Here is a 16,612-nt window from a genome sequence, read left to right as displayed (position 1 = left end):
GGTGACTGTGAGGGGGGATTTAGTTTGGGGTTGTGATTTTCTCTCTTGTGTTGGGAAAGCTTCACAGAGCAGGGTCTGGCAGGCTCAAGCAGGCCTAGTTGGTGTGAGCACACTGGAAGGCTGTCCCACCACTGTCACCACCAGCAAGGCTGCCTTTGCCTGTGAAGGATGCTCCTCCTCCTTCTGCCAGGAGCTGCAGGAACAATTGGAGCAGGGACGAGGAGCAAACCCATGCTCATCCTGGGTTTTCTGGGGTCTGTCCTCTCCATAACCACAGCCAGGGAGCTCCTGTACCAGAGAGGAGGATACAGCAATGTGTCCGTAGTGCTGTGGTGCCACCACTACCCAAGTGCCCCAAGCACACAGAGGGCTTGGGCTCTGGGTCATCACAGCAGCACCTGCAGCACAGACACCACAGTTTGCAGTCCTGCCTTTAACCTGGTCACCAAATCTCCAGCAGCACCTGAGGCCTGACCAATTCCTACACGGAGACCTAGGAAAGATTTCCTCTGAAAGCTAATGAGATGTGGTGTCTCTGTGGTGCCTTTTTTCCCTTGTCTGCCTGCCCCATGGGGATTCTGGCTTTGCAGGTTCAGTAACAAAGGTCCTAGTTCTGGACCTTTTGTGATTTCCAAGCAACTACCTGGTGTTGGATAAGTCTAACAACTGCCTTTTGTACTCATGACCTGTATTTGTCAAGACAATATGACGTTGTTTCTTGGGCTCCTCTTATCATGTCTGTCCTTCTGGCTAGGGTGAGAAATGCTAGGAAATTTTACACATACACACCTTTTTTTTTTTTTGTCAGAAAATATCCATTCATCAAAACTAAGACTTTTTACAGAATCCTGTGCAATGGTTTTCACCAGAAAACATCCCTCAGCTCCTGGGGCAGGATGTCTGGTCAAACCAGAGACCAACAGATCTGCCAGGCTGCTAGGTGTGATTTTATTTGGCATGTTAGCATTTCATTTGTACTGTGGCACACATGCCTGATATTGTTTCCAGTCCTTTGTTTCAAACCAGGTTAGTCTACAACTGTTGGAGTCCATGGGCTGGTTTCTCCCCTGGTAAAACGCCAGGGAGAGGAGGGGGGCTGAGCATCAGTTCTGCAGTGCTTCTGGCTGGGAGAGCCTCTCTTAATGAATTTCAGTTTTGTCTAAAGTACATGGGTGGGTGGCTTGGGGTGGGGAGTTAATGGGCAGTCTCACCTCTTCTCCCTGAAGAGGTAATTACAGCCTGGGATAGCTCCTAGCGGTGGAGAGGGATGGAAACTGCTGGTTGGTGCAGATGAAGCTTCAGCAGACATAGCAGCGCAGAGGACCAGGCACACAGAGTGGGTGATGAGTTGGCATTTGGTTGTGGCACCAACCCAGTGGCTGGGCCTGCCAGGTCACCCCAAAGCTCCCTCTCCTGGCCAGCACCAACCCGAGACCCTGAGCATCCCTGAGCCTGCAGCAGAGCTCAGCACGGGGACCATAGCTCGATGCAGAAAAACCCCAGGTGCTGTGTAGGGCATGCACTGCCACTGCTGTCTGAGGTGGCGTGGTGCTCGGTGCTGGACTGGGGCAGCTCCCCACGGCTGTGCCCCCAAGCTCTGGTTCTAGCAGGACACCAGCAAATGTGTTCCCAGGTTGCAAAGGCCTGCCTTTTTCTAAAAGTAGCCAGTTCACAGCTCTGAGATGATGACGGAAGGATGGCTCGTGTCAAAAAGGAAAAAAAAAAAAAAAAAAAAAAAGATAAACATGCTTTTTTGATAGCTTTTAAATGTCTATTAGGCAGCTCCAAAGCAAATGAAATCTTAGCTGTTGTTCCAAATGTCTCACTGGGTTTGTTTTCAATGCGGACCACATCCAGCTTCAGCATGGTGAAAGTGCACATAAATATTATCCCTATCCAGAAAAGCACAGGCGTTTGAATTTTCCCAGTAGCCATGTGTATTTTTCAGAGAAATCCACCCATGTCCATGAGTTTGGCAATCTCCTCAGAGACATGGGCAAAACCGTGACATCCCTCTTCCAGGAAAACAACCTGCTTCAGAAGGGAGTTGCTAACCACCCTGCAAAGAGGATGTCATGCTTCAAAGCGAGTTAAAGATGGTGTGGAGTGTCAAAAACAGGACGTGTGCTCCATCCTGTTTCATTCTTACTTGCCTCTTTTTTTTTCTTTTTTTTTTTTGCTCTGTGTTATGCATTTTATAATGTGCCAGTCATTTAGTTCAGTTCAGAGAACCCTAAAAATATTTCTGTTCATAAAGCGAAACTCTGGGTACTTATTGGGTAATCTCTCTGCACAGTCCGAAAAAGAGATTGACAGAGGTTGGGTCTTAAGATGGGAACTTAATGTTGTGTCCCTTTCCCAGTGTGGCTTTTTGTATAACTCAGGCCACAGAATCCCATCGTTTCTATAAGGTTACCCTTGTGTTACTAAAGCGTTGCAAGATGCGTGAAGACATAAGGGAACCCACTCATTTCACATCGTTCCTGTCTTGCCTAGCAATTGAAGTAAAGGTGCTCTAGTTAACATGAAGTTGGTTTGCACAGGTGTCCTGCAGTGTGGGGGGATGTTAAGAGCAATATATAAGAAAAAAGAAAAAAAAAACACACTGCTTTCTTTTGGGAAAACCTCCTTTTGTTAACAGGGCTATTTCTACAATCAAAATTTTGGAAAGCTCTATGGCTAATGTTTCTCATTCTGAAAACAGAAGCTGTTCATTCCCATCACTTCTCATATCACCTGCTAATGGGACGCTGTCAAAAGCTGCAGCGTTCCCATCTACTTCCATCTTATTTCAGGCTGATGTTTACTTTATAAGCTTTAGTTATATGTTTACTCTATGATGTTTCCTTTATAAGCTTTGTAAGCTCCCCAAGGGCTAATCTTAAAATTCGTACAATGCTCCAGCTGACTTCCAGATGACCTGAACACCAGTAGTCTCACTGGAAGCCCATGAAGGTTGCTGGTCTTTAGCACCTCCAGAAACACAGGTGTCCATTTTTTTAAGCAAATGCCTTGCCAAAACTTGCATCTTCTTTAATGAGCATTGGGTCAGAATGTACCGCAGAAGCAATGTTTACTGTGTATAAGTGAAACTGAAGAACACATCTTCTCTTGGCTCTCATACCCTCCTCTCTGTCCCCTACCACTTGAGGCTAACCCTCTGGCATACAGCTGAGAAGTGGCCAGTCAGACAGGGAATGCAGTTAATGCAATAAAAAACGGCTGGGTTTTCATTTGCATGTTCATTAGGCCATCTTTGCACTGTTGCACACACACACATTGTGAGTGAAAAGCAGTCCCCTATGAGGACTGCTGACTGCTAGCTTTACCTAGAATTCCAAAATAACCAAATTAAAATAAGAGGTAAGGAAAGTCTTTCACAGTCTCCTCACTTCTCTGTCAGCTACGTTATTATATTAAGAAAGAAAAGTATGAAAGCCAAATCCATCCCAGGTCTTTTGTTTAGTTTTCCCTGGAGATCCATCCCTTCTGATGTTAACGTGTATGTATCTCGCACAGCCCCATCATTTCTTATCTTTACGTAAATATCTACAAGATGCTCACGCTCTGATAGACAGCCAAAAAGCAATAGGAAAAGGAAGGTGAAAACTGATAATAAAAAGCCATGAGAGAGTGAGGAACTAAAGGTCTGTAAGTTTCAAAAGCTCAAATCTAGTGCTGTATGGAGGGCTGGAAAGAAGGAACCTCTTTGGTGTAGTTAGCATCTGAAGATAGCAGCTAGCGGGGGTGCTTTATCTGGCCCCTCACAGAGGGGCTATTGCACCTCCGCTGAGCCACTGTCTGCAAAGCCCAGGAAACATCTTGCTGTGCAGTTGATGAAACATTTGCCCGAGGTCTCTCACAGTCCTCCTGTGGCGGTTGAATAATGTCATAACCCAGGGTTGTGCAACAGTTGCTGGAGTGGAAGAGATTGTGATGTTTCATTTCAGGGCACAGGGCTTTTTGTGGGGTGGTTTTTTTTTTCATGTGTGTGTGTGTGTGTTTTTCTTCTTTTTCCATTATTGCCCTTGGGAAAATGAGCAAGTTTTTTTTATGAGGGTCTCTTTGCTCAGGCAGCGCTAAGACGAAGTTTAAAAGACAGGAGAATAACATGATGCTTCTCCTTCAGTACAAGAATGACGGACCAACAACTCCAAACACTTTTTGGATTAGGCTTTCCCAGAAGCACATTATACTTTATTTTCCATTTCATACCAGCTGTGTTGCAAGTTTTTTTGTGATCCCAGGGAATTAGAACCTGCTCTCGCAGACGTATAGGTTTGGCCATCCCTGGAATAGCTTAAGCACACGCATAATTTTCCTCTTAGGCAATGTTATATGTGTTGAAGTGTTTGTAGGGCCTATAGGTTTGTGGCCATGTGCTGACAAGTGAGAATATAATATTTAAAACCTTAACAGTGGCTTCTACTTGAAAATGTGAAATTTGGCCAGCAGCAAATCCCTAGTAAATCTCACAGCCTTTTGTCTCTGCATGCATTCCCTGATTTCATTAGAAACATCCCATCTTGGAATCTGGAAAATACAAAACGCATCACACCAGCAGCTATATGTCTAGGCAACATTTCTTATTGTCCACATGGGTGAAACTGCCACTACTTGATTTTTTTCTTCTTATCACTGGCTGTGAGGACCTCTCCATTTTCTAGGAGGAGAAATAGATTACAAAAGTTGAAGTAAAAAAGTACAGGAAAAACATTTGATATCTTAGCCAACTCTTCTCTCCTTTAATGGAAAAAATAGTGAGGGGTTCACCATGTGAGCTACTAAGCATGCAGGGTTGTTACAGCATTGCAGTACACGGGATGCTCGGTAAATCTGCACTGCACACTAGGATACGCTTGTCTGCCAGCTGCCTTTCTCTCTCTTTCAGCAACTGCAGCATTTTGGCATGCTTTGAGAAACAACTGGACTAAACTTTGGAGTCTGGTGAAACGTTTTTGAAAATCCCTTTACCTGTCTATCCATCCATTTCTTCATTCATCCGTATACCTATTAATCTCTTCAAGAGCACTCTATGAAATTGCTGAATTTCACGCTTGGTGACAAATGCGACAGGCTCTTAAGGAGCATATAGCAACTCGTACACTTCTAGGAAGGATTATTTCCTCTTAAACGCTAGAAGACTGAGATGCATATCACTTTGCCTACATATGAAATTTCAAGCTTTGCAGATACTGACTCATGCTTACTGATTTATCAGAGCATAGCGGTTGACTCTTGTTACCATTTCTCACACGTGTTCCCATCCCAGGGATGTCAGTGCAATTATTTCCATGTGCAGGGGAAAAGAGAGCTTAAACTGCCTGGTATATTTACTGAAAAAAAAAAATCTCTTTGTAATCAGGGATGTTCCCATGATACCACTGTCTGGTGCTAATGACTGTAAAATACTGTGAGCAGGAGAAGTCTGCAGAAAGAGTCGGTACCAGTGTTGTTACTCTATTTACTGGTTGTAGACCCTCGTACATCTGAAGCAGGACCTCAGCTGAAACAGCAGGAGAGCAATCCACTGCACGATACCAACCTGGTTTCTAACAGCAAAGCTCTGAACTTAAATCTTCATCCGCTTCCACTCTAATTGGGCAGAGAAAAATCATCTGAGGAGCTAAATGAAAATTACTAGCCTATAAATGCCTGAGGCAAAAAAAGAGAGAGAGGAGAGAGAGAGAAAGATGGGAAGTCTCATGTGAGTTTGGTTAGTGGGGGGGGAAAAAACCCCACGTACTAAGTATGGCTGCATGTCATTTTTCAATTTGCTCATGTTAAATAATGATCTCTAGGGCAGAGAAGGAGTGGAGTGAAAAGGAAGAGCTCTCCCCTCATCTTGTTTAGTTTGTGCTCATCTTTTGCAGTGTCTGACCACTGCAAGGCTATCATATAAACTTAATCATGAACCACGGGCAGTTTGGTGTGTCTTCTCCTCTCTCCTGGACCATGTACCTGATGAGGAAAAACAGAGCAGCCCCTGGCTTTTTTGGTAAAGACTTCTTTATCTTCCTTTTCAAAAGTTTTTTTCTTTTCATTAATGCGATAAAAATCTTCATTGTAAAGTAATAGAAAGTATTTGGTGGAGAAAGCTTTTAAGGCAAAATAGTTTCTGTTGGAGCAAAATAAGGAAATCCATGACTGTGTGCATGTGTGTGTATTAACTTCCATGAGACAGTTGAATACCTACAGGAGCTTTCAGTGGTCTGTTAAATATGTTGCAAGCCTCTTTAACTGAATCAGTTTCTTCAGAGGAAATGCTTCAAAACAGTTTCCATTTGAAACGCTTGGGATGGGGGTGCTGCAGGGGCAGGAGGGTGTCCTGCTGCTGCTGAGCACGGGGGTGCAAGGGGATGGCTGTCGGATGGCAGCTACTGCTCCGTGCTTTGCAGTCCTGCAGAAGCAAAGTGATCGTGGAGGACAAGGTAGCATGAAGAGATGTCAGCTGTCTTAAGTCACGGGGTTATTTGTGGATTTGTACAAACTAAAGGCTTTGACCTATACACTAGATGTTTTTTTAATCCCTCAAAGATGAGAATGAAGTAAAAATGCTCCCATCAGAATTTCAGAGGTAACTTTTTATCACAAGGATATTTTGTTTAAAATTATACAAATTTTAATAAAACTTTGCCAGGTTGTATAGACCCTGCTATTGTCCATTATTCTGTGCCTCCACTGAGAATGAGATGCTGCCCTTTCGGCAACATCGGCACCTTTTGCACAAGCAGTGTGCCAGAGGAAAAGACATTATACCTCTTTTTTAATAAGTGACATGTTACCAAGTTTGTTTCTTTTCCATAATCCTGGACTTGCTTTCTGCTAAATATGTATTGAAATAAACAAATTGGTATAGAGGTATGAAAGGGTTGTACAGCAAGCTGATAATTATTGTTATGGTTTTGATTTTTAAAGCTCTGATGAAGAGGAAAGGCCAGAATGGAAGCTGGGAATGAGGGAAGGAAGTTACATTATTTTCCATTCACTCTCAACGATTCCCTTGCTTTTCCTATCTCACTCTGAGTTTTAGCAACCCTGGTGGCACCTTCCTCGGGGGGCTGCTGCTAGCATTCACTGTTGTAAAGTCTCAGTTTGCACCTAGGCAAAAGAACAGATTTTCTTCTTACGTATAGTCTGTGAACCCCTTGAACTCTGAATTCCATTCGCCCTAGATCAGTGTCAGCTTGAGGGGATTACACTTTGCTTCTGTTGCAGAGTATTTTGGAAGAGGACATTGAGTCATTCTGCCATATACCTAAGTGCTGGACAAAGCCCAGCCCTGGGGCTTTGCCACCGGAGCATTTAGGCACGATGTGCCATTCCCTGCGTTGCTTCCGAAGAGAATCACACTTAGTGAAAGCACTGGGAAAGCCTGGCACGCTGCTGCAGGCTCCGTGAGGCTTCTCAAAAACAGCCAAAAGAGTGTGGCATCATTTTACTGACCTGTCCACAGTACTACAGCCCATACCTAGAAAAAATCTTCATATCCTGGGTTTACCTACTGCTTGGTAAGGTATGGGAATTCTTGGTGGTGGCTATCTTTATGGTAGCATCTGAGAAATTAACATCTTAATCCAAGAAGATGGATTAAGTAAGTGTCAATTTATGGAACAATGAGAGAAAAGTGTTAGGACACAGGATCATAAGTCATGGTTGGTGTTTGTGCACTGTGTAACAGCAGTACATAAAGAAAGCTCTAGTAAAATGGTCAAGTTAGAAATACTTGCTATATTTTAAGCTGTTTTTTAACAGATACATATAGTTCTCACTCTGAGAGACACCGAAGAAAACTCTCTTTTGATACTATAGGTAAAACAGAGTGTGAAATGAATATCACGGTACTTGGTCTGAATAGTGCATAAACCAAATGAGCAACTATCTTTGCATAGTATTGTCCCGTGTATACTTGATTTAGTGGCGATAACTCACACCTAAAAAGCATGTAAGAATGGTTTGTGTTGGCTAAGAAAGGCTTACACATATTGCTACTTCTGTCTGTTACCTAAGAAAGCTAAAGCTAAAACATTTACAATCCCTAATTTCATAATAGTACAGACAAACCAAATGAAAAAGAGATTAAAATACCATGTTGTCTTTTAAATGAACTTGCCAGTTATAGACAGCACATTGTGCCACTAGCTATCATGGGCAACATCTGTAACTGGAAAGCAGTAAAGGAATGTGATCATAAGCTAATCTTGCTAAGCTTTTCTCACTCTACAGCAACTTTCCTTTTAGAAGAGTTGTGTATGGCAGCTGGTGTTCAGGGAGCCATTTATTACGACTTGCTGCCTTGGAAAGAATATTTCCTGCTCTCATGTGTTCTGTAAGGTATATTTCAGGGCAGATTTGCAAAGAGACTGAAGTTAAAGGCCTGGAAGTATAGCTTTTCTTCTCACCTACCTTGGCACAAACCAAGGCATCACAGTTAGACCTATAAGCAGAGGCCCAGGCCCAGGCCCAGGGAGGACTTTGCCACCCGATGTCCTCCTGCACCCCACCAGGTGGCCGCGGCACATTTCTTGGTGTCTCAGCGGGGTGATTTTGGCTGCTCCCTCCCTCTCCCCGCAGCACACGCTGCTCCCTCACAGATCTCATCTCGGGCAGATGAGCACGGAGGCTTTGATATGAAGTTGCACCTTATTATGACCCGAGGGAGATCTGCGGTTGAGATCAAAGGTGGTAGATGACATACCTGGTAAATTAAAAATGCTTAAGAAAAAAACCACCCAAGAGGAGCAGCGATGATTTCCATTAAAACAAAGTATCACTTTTGTAGCAATTATTTACATGTGTTTTAAGTCCAATTCCCTTAGGTGAGAGGTGCCAGACTGACAGTCCGGGACGTATCGCCTCTTCCCTCGGCAGGAGCGGCAATGCCCATCCATCCAGGTCCACCCCATGTCAGGGCAGCCCAGTGCTGGCCACAGACCTTCTCCCTCCATCACACAGCACCCTGCAGACCTCCTTCCTCCTGCTCACCTCCTGTGTCCCACGAAAGGTGCCCAGGAGTAGTTAAGCCTTGGTGTAATATCTGGCACTGGGAATGGGATGGAGTCTGCCCAGTGTGAACTGGTGCGGGCCCATGTGAGCAGAGGAGGTCTGTCAGACCTTGTAACAGCCCACCCCTAGTACCACTGCATCAGGGCATCTGGACCTGCTCTAGGTGATCCGTGGTGCTTTGAGGGTAGGCTTGGGGCCATCTGAATATCCTGAAATTGTTCTGGGAAAGGGTAAAATTTCAGAACTGGAAATAGCCTGTCTTGAACATGAGTGTGTTGAGATGTCCTCATTTAGCCAGGACTCACAGCCAGAGAAGGTTCCTGCAAGCTTTTGTATCACCCTAAGAGTCTCCTAAAGCAACCAAATTGTAGAAGGGTTGTGTAAAGCAGTTTGGTGGGTTTAAACTCTAATCATAGCACCAAAGCAAATAGGCACTGAAAAAGATACAAAAAAGAATGAAACAATTTGGAAAATATTCTTGTAATTAAACTAACAAAAATAAAACTTAGGTAAAATTGACTTATTGTGAAGACAATCATAAAGAATAAACCCACTGAGTGATTATGGTGCCTTTGGCTCTGGGCAGGACACACTTTGAATTCAGCCTGCAGACCTCCTGCTTCCCCTGCTCATGCCACTGTGGGCTTTGCCATGTTAGGTGTTAGAGCAGGGCAGCATATCTAGGTGTACTTGTCATTCACAGACAACCCGAGAAGGACATACAGAGAAAGAGCCCAAGACAGAGTTATTTCATCCAGTACAACCAGGTGTTGCTGCCAGTCGGTCAGCAGAGGTGCTGCTCTGCCAATGTTTAGCCAGACAAGCTGAGCATCGGGACGTTTCCCTACAGGGCCATGGCAGTTCAGTATGGGCCCGCACGAGCACGCCCAAGCCCAGACCTGCACGGTGCGGGCAGAGGCATTCGCAGGTGGGATGCTAATCAGGGAAGAAACAATTTAGGAGATTAGCTTGTGGCTTCATCTCTGGCTGTGAGAGGGCATTAGCGGTGCTGTGCGTGGTTAACAGCGCCTTGGTGTTTTGGATGGGCTTTTCTTCCTCCGTTCCCGGTTCAAACAAGTGGTGTTGATCGAAGTCCCAGGCATGATTTGCCCATAAGCAAAATCCTTTTCTGAGTGAAGGCCTTGCTGTGTGTTCATTGCAGGTTTGGGGAGGGTTGAGTATGAAGTGTGGTGGTGAGTGGACTGCAGGCTGGTGGGGAACTCGCGTGGCCTCCTGCAGCTGAGACCAGCCCTATGGGCTGAGATGGACACCGTCAGAAGCCTGGTTTCGGGCGAGGAGCAGCTTCTAGACAAAGAGACAGGCACGAGGTGCCTGGGATTTGCTACTCCTAATCACCCTGAGACAAGGAGTTTCATACGAGCTGTGGGTTGAGGGGCTCCCCGTGTCTGGTCAGCAGTGTCTGTCCCACAGACAACCCCTCTGCCACCACTGTCACCGGTGCTGAGGATCACATGTCAAGTCCATCACCTGCATTTCCCAGAGGGATTTCCCGAAGGAAACTGGATCCACTTCACACCACTGTGCTGTGGTATTGCCATGTTTAAAGGAACAAACTGGGTGCAAGACTAAAAGGCAGTTTCCCTCTCACCCAGTCTCGCTAAGCCTAAGCTCAAGGTGCAACAGCATCTCGCTGTGCCCCTCTGCAGTCTCCCTGGGGAAGTGGTTTCAGTCCTTTCTTAATGCCAGGTCATTGGGTACCTATTGCAAATGCTCTGCAAACTCACTGCATGGAGCACTACCATGTGGGCAAGCAAGGGCAAAGCTACCAACATTTCCCCCACCATCCTTGAAGAGCTCTAGGAAAACGGGGAAACAGACAGAGAGAGATACAAGCTGTCCTGACCCTTAAAAACAGGAACAGGAGGAACAGAGAAGCCTTTCCTTCACTGAATGTCTTCACCAGTAATACCACCCGCTGATACAAGTGCTACAGTGTCATACTGGGAATAATGTCATTATTTTCTTCCTGACTGCCTGTTCCATCATTCTAGCCTGTCAGTTTCTAAATGGTGAAAGTAGTGCAGGAATAAGAAAAAAGGAAGCAGTTAGCATCCTTATTTCTAGTTTTTAACTCCGGTCCACAGTGTTGCAAGACCACAGCCTTCCTTCTGGCAAGCCTGGGAGGAGGGAGCCTCCTTTGGAAGCTGTCTTTCTTCCCCTCTGTTACGTGTCAGGAGCTCCTTTTCCTGAGGATGGAAGCGTGTAACCCTGTATTGTGTCTCCACCTCTGCTTGACCTGAACAACCAATCCCTTATTTAGAGGGAATGAGGAAGGACATGTGGATTTAAAAGCCTTTCTGTCTTAATTTCACTGTTTCAAATTTGGGCCAAATTTAGTAGCAAATTAGGCTTTTGTACAAAGTTTTGATAACTCTTATTCATTTGCTGAAAACAATATTTATGTCACAGATTTGCCCTGTAGCTGACTTCTTTACTGGCGGAACAGGAGCCTCCCAGTAATGAGGCCATGGATAATGTCCCACAGCTTCTCCAGTCAGCGGCAAAGTGCTCTGGGGGTGTGTAGGGAAGGAGCTTTATTCCCAAAATATTTTGAAGGTTTCAGTCTCCTGCTTAGGACCCTATAGGAACTTTGGCAACCATTTGTAATTCATACTTACTTTTGACTGAAGATGAAGCAAACCAACCCTGAGTGAAGCAAGCCCATGCCAAGTTATTTGGAGCAGATGCAGCATGCATGCTACCACTACATTTTGCCTATTAGCATCATACATATAGTGCTTTTTTTTTTTTTTCTTTTCTTTACCTGGATTAAGTGTGCTTAGCAGCCTGATTCTCCCTTTGGTCAGTCACCACTAATTGCAGGAAGAAAGTCTGGGGTGCTGGAGGGGAACCTTTACCTGCACCACTTGGCTCCTAGCATCAGCTGAAGCACCACGGGGGCCTCTCCGATGGTAGTGGAGCTGTCTGGAGCACCACGGGCTGTTCTGACAGCCGAGCAGCAGTGCTGCTGCAGCTCCTGCTCCACGGCATGCCCTCGCCCTCAGAGGGGCAGGAGCAGGGAATAAAGCAGTTAGGTTAATTCTGTGCAATCAGTGGAGTCCTTCTCATGCCAGGGCTGTTCCCTGATGTCCAGGCGGGTTGGAGTTACTGCTCCTTTTAAGTGTCCTGCAACAAAAGGGAGCTGATCTCTTTTTATTATTATTATTATTTTACTTTTTTATTTTTCCATTTGCTGGTACAAGGTATCTGTAGTGTTCCTACCAGAGCAGAAGATCAAAAGCCCAAATGTTACAATTAGTGCTGGAGGTTGTTATGATGTGAACCTGAGTATATAAAATGCCACAGAAAATACTAGGTGTGGGTGATGTTATCTGCATTAATCTCGGCATGTAATGAGCATAGTATAATGGCACACAATGTGTATTTTTTAAGTCTCCAAACCAGCGAGTACTTATACCAGATGGCAGCTTTTCAACAATTTCCATTCCCTTCTCCACCCCATACTCCCAAGTATTTCAAGTAATTGGCTTCTCCTCTAGGGATTAGCCACAGTAGAATCATATTAAATGACTAATTTTCCTCACTTAGCCTTTTCTCCCCTCCTTTTAATTTTGAGCTGTGCAGAGAAAGAAATCATCCAAACGCTCTGAATATTTGTTTGTGTTTGTTTTTAGAAGCCCTCCAGAATGGCCTCAAAATCATTTGGGCTTTTAGGTCAGGCAGTACATCCCTGCGCTTCTTGGCTTCACTTCTACTATTTCTTAAACTTTCCCCTTCAAGGTGCTTGTCAAGCTCTGACTTGAAAAGTTCAAGTGATGTTGATTCTGCAGCTTCCCTGGGAGCGTATTCTCCTGCCTATTTGATCTTACGATCAACGTTGCCCCTGCTCTTAAAACTGAACTCGTTTTACTTCAGTTGGCATCTGTTACTTCTTGTCTTATCATTTTTAACTAATGAAAACAGTTCCTCCCCTTCCTCTTTATAGTTGTCTTTCATGTACTTGTAAACCGCAGTCATGCTGTCCCCTTGGCTTCCCTTTTACCCCAAATTATATGTATGTATTTAATTCCTTTAATCTTTCCTTATAGGTAGTTCCTTCCAGACCTTTAATCACTGCAGTTGCCCTTCTCTGTAATCTCTCTCGTTCACTGATATATAGCCAATAACACCGTGGCCAGGACTAAACCCGTTGCTATCCCTGGGATTCAAGTGCTGGGAAAACAAGCCCGCTTGCTCCCTCGGCTCTAGATGCGACCCTGCTCCTCCAGGAAGCTTCTCCCTTTTACCGTGCACCATTGCACTGAGTAACCAGCTTGCATTTTGGGGAAGGATCCTACATTAGGACGCATCCTAACGGCAGAGTCATGCATTTCACACACCCAGTCCACTGGCATGGGGAGGCAAGCCACTGGAAGGTATTTTTGCAGTGGCAACTTTAACCCAGTCTCCACTCCTACTCACAAGCTTGCCCGCAGCTGCATTGACACAGGCTGCTTCTGCATAACTTCATGGCCATTATTAATCTTCCCTTTGAGGAAATGGGAAATGGGGAAAAAAGTTGTGATGCAGAAGAGTCCCCAAGGTGGTGGCACTGGCAAGGTGCTACGGCAGCCCCGTAGTTGTGCCCCCCATGTTCCTGTGCATTGAGATCGTGTCCGTGCTGGTCCTTCTGGGGCTGTGCCCAGAGCTCCCGAGCTCTGAGCTCCTCCTTTGGCTGCTGCTTTAACTCATTCCTTCACCCAGTGAAGCCCTTGGAGGACCTGCAGCCACCTGCAGGCCTGCAACGCTGGGGTTAATGCTGGATGAAAATTCATAGTTAGCCTCCCCTGAAGGTTGTCCTTCTCCAGGTGCACCCCGCTCCCTGCCCATTGCCACCACCAGCCGATGGTTGGACTCGAGAGAGACGCAGCGCTCTGGTTTGCACATTCTGAATGGTCAGGGAGGAGAAATGGTGAAAGGAAGCTCCCTTCTTATGTCAGACCATGCCCTTGTCATCCATGCCTCAGGTAACGTGCCTACTATTTAGGCAAATCGTTTCCCACATCCTCAGAGTGGGCGTTACGTCCACCCTCTGAAGTATTTTGAGTGACAATACTGTGGATGGCTTTTCCCTATTTGAAAACTTGGGAAATTTTTCAGTGGTCAAGTTGGGTCACAAGTAATCAGATGCCCAGACTACAGGTATCAAATGAAAATGTGGTATTTCATCGTTCATCACAACCCCTCTGCTTTGTATAAACCGAGCTGCAGCCAGTTTTCCCTCTTCCAGAGAGAATAACCTTGGATCTGTTAACAGAGATCAAAAAACCCTGCGGGGTTTAGGCACTCCCCCCTCCCTGAAACAGAGCAAAGTTACACACCACACACCTGTGTAGTCCTGGCCCACTGAGCCAAATTCCCTGGCATCACACCGGCCATCTCACGTCTCTTTCTCGGTGGCATCATACCTGAGCCTCATGTGCTGGGATGAAACATTCGCATTTCACTGCACGAGAGAGATCACTGCAGGAAACAAGGAGCACCTTACCTTTTTACTTGCAGGCAGCTGCTTTTCTCTGTCCAATGTTTAATTACTGGAATAATGAAACATTATTCCAGTACCAAAATAATTTAATATATCACTACAGCAATTGTTTCCCTGTCAGTCACTGGAATTACCCGTGATGGTAACTGTTATGCTATAAATACTTGCAGGGGCAACTCAGAAGCCTGATCCTACAGATTTAATTTCCAAGCATTAACCCCCTGATTCACCACCAGCAGAAGCAAGGCACTCTCACACCACTATATGTATCTTCAGGAGGGCCTAAATACTTATATTAAATTAATTCAGGTGCAAGCGGTAGGAGCTGACCCACCGAATAATGCCATGTTAAGCCCAGATGTTAAGCCCAGTGCGTGCACGATTGCATTCCCTGATGAGATTTCTGTTGCATGCAGCAGGAAGGTTGCTAAGAATGAGGTTAGGCATGTTTCTAATTGTTGGCAAGATCAGGGTCTGTAGCCAGTTCTTTCGGTTTGCGTTCACGTTGTGTGTATGCCAGCTCCGTTATGGTCTGCATTTTTTCTCCTCTAACAAAACGTCTTGCTGCCTTCCTCGTTCAAGTTTTCTCTCGCCCTGCACAAATTCAAACCATTTCAAACAAGTGTCCACTTCTGCCTGTTTGGCCAGGGAGTGTCTGCATGTGCGGTGAGGTCAGGCTCTAATTCTCCCCTTGCAATTTAAGCTGTTTAAAATTCATCCCTAAATTGTTGCTCCCTCTCTCATATTTCCGAAGCTTTTGCTTTAACTGTGTTATGTAAAAAGCTCGGTGCTTTGTGGTCTAGTAATCCCGTATGACAGAGGCAATGCATGGTAGATAGAGATTCAGTTGTGGTTTGTTTACGGCCGTAATAAATTGATGTCAAAATACAAACGTGAGCAGTGCTGTATGTGAATGGGTAAAGGTGTAATACCAGTTGTGATTCCAGCTTCAAAGGGATTCTTGCACAAAGGACTGACTGTCCGAGCGCAAGTCTTGGCACTGGGGATGCTGAAAAGTCTTAGCATGTGAGAAGAAATACCGACTTTAAATACCCTGCCTCATTTCCTTACTTTGCCTAATGACAGGTATCCCTGCAAGCTGCTTCATTCATTAATTCCCATTCTTCCAGAGTGGCTGCTCAAGATACAGTAAGGGGGTAGCAAATCCCTGTGAGAGCTCTTCTCTTTGTCATGCAAAAAAAAAAAAATTATAAGGAAGATGATAGATTGTATTAGATTAAAAATAAATAAATAGACACCTCCCCCCACCTGTTGTAAGTGTTAACGGGTATGTAAAACAGATAGCTTGATCTGCATTGAAATATCATCTCCACTGTATTTTCCCTTCCTGCCCTCTCTTACTTAACTCCTTAGCTTCCCTTGGTGAAAGCGTGGTTCTGTGCAGTTAAAAAACAATATGGTCACCTTCAGCCGAGATTAAAGTCCCTCACCTCAGCCCTGGTAATGCTGCTAAGTTAAAAAACAAAACGTAAACTAAGTTACAGAAAAGTGTAAGCATGGAATCTTTTCTCCGTCTTCTGTTAAACTGGGGCATTTTGTATTTTTCAGACCATTCACGTGTGTAATAGAATGGCTTGATTTTGTATTTATATGAAGCTCAGATTGAGAAAGGATGCAAAGCACTGAGTGGGATTTATAGTTCATATATTGATTAATTTAAACAGAAAATACTCCCTACCTCTTAACTAAAATAGAAGAAGCAGAGCAGAAAGAAAGAAAAGGGAAAAGGGAAAATAGAAAAGGGAAATGGAAAGGGAAAAGGAAAAAGGAAAATGAAAAGGGAAAGGGAAAGAAAAGGAGAAAGAAAAAGGAAAAGAAAAAGAAAAGGGAAAGGGAAAAGAAAGCGGGAATAGAAAAAGAAAAAGGAAAAGAAAAAGAAAAAGAAGAAAAAGAAAATAAGAAAAAGAAAACCCAAACACTATATGCGTATTTTAGCGTTTTAGGCTATGTATATGGATGTGTGCGCATCACTGAAATAGCTCTTCTTATCTCTGTAATGCCCGTAAAAAGTTATCAGCCACTAACACACCCCAGACGGCTTCCACGCGGCAGTTTCCACCAGCCACTCGCCCGTACAAT

At 44.7% G+C, this 16,612-nt stretch overlaps 1 protein-coding gene and 1 long non-coding RNA gene across 6 annotated transcripts in view; both read left to right on the top strand.

The window, feature by feature from the left end:
* LOC308180615 overlaps window positions 1–16,443 on the top strand; it is a 32,616-nt gene extending 16,173 nt beyond the window's left edge. The window contains exon 2 of the long non-coding RNA XR_013941078.1: window positions 2–16,443. This is a non-coding gene — a long non-coding RNA (uncharacterized lncRNA). The remainder of the gene's footprint in view (window position 1) is intronic.
* Window positions 1–16,612, top strand: part of RUNX1 (RUNX family transcription factor 1) — a 174,336-nt gene that overhangs the window by 83,985 nt on the left and 73,739 nt on the right. The window lies entirely within an intron of this gene.

Source organism: Anser brachyrhynchus (assembly GCF_964034855.1).
Source record: "Anser brachyrhynchus genome assembly, chromosome: 1".
In the NCBI taxonomy this organism is placed as follows: Eukaryota; Metazoa; Chordata; class Aves; order Anseriformes; family Anatidae; genus Anser; species Anser brachyrhynchus.
The sequence above is the reverse complement of the archived record's forward strand: the minus strand, read 5'-3'. Positions and strand labels throughout refer to the sequence as shown.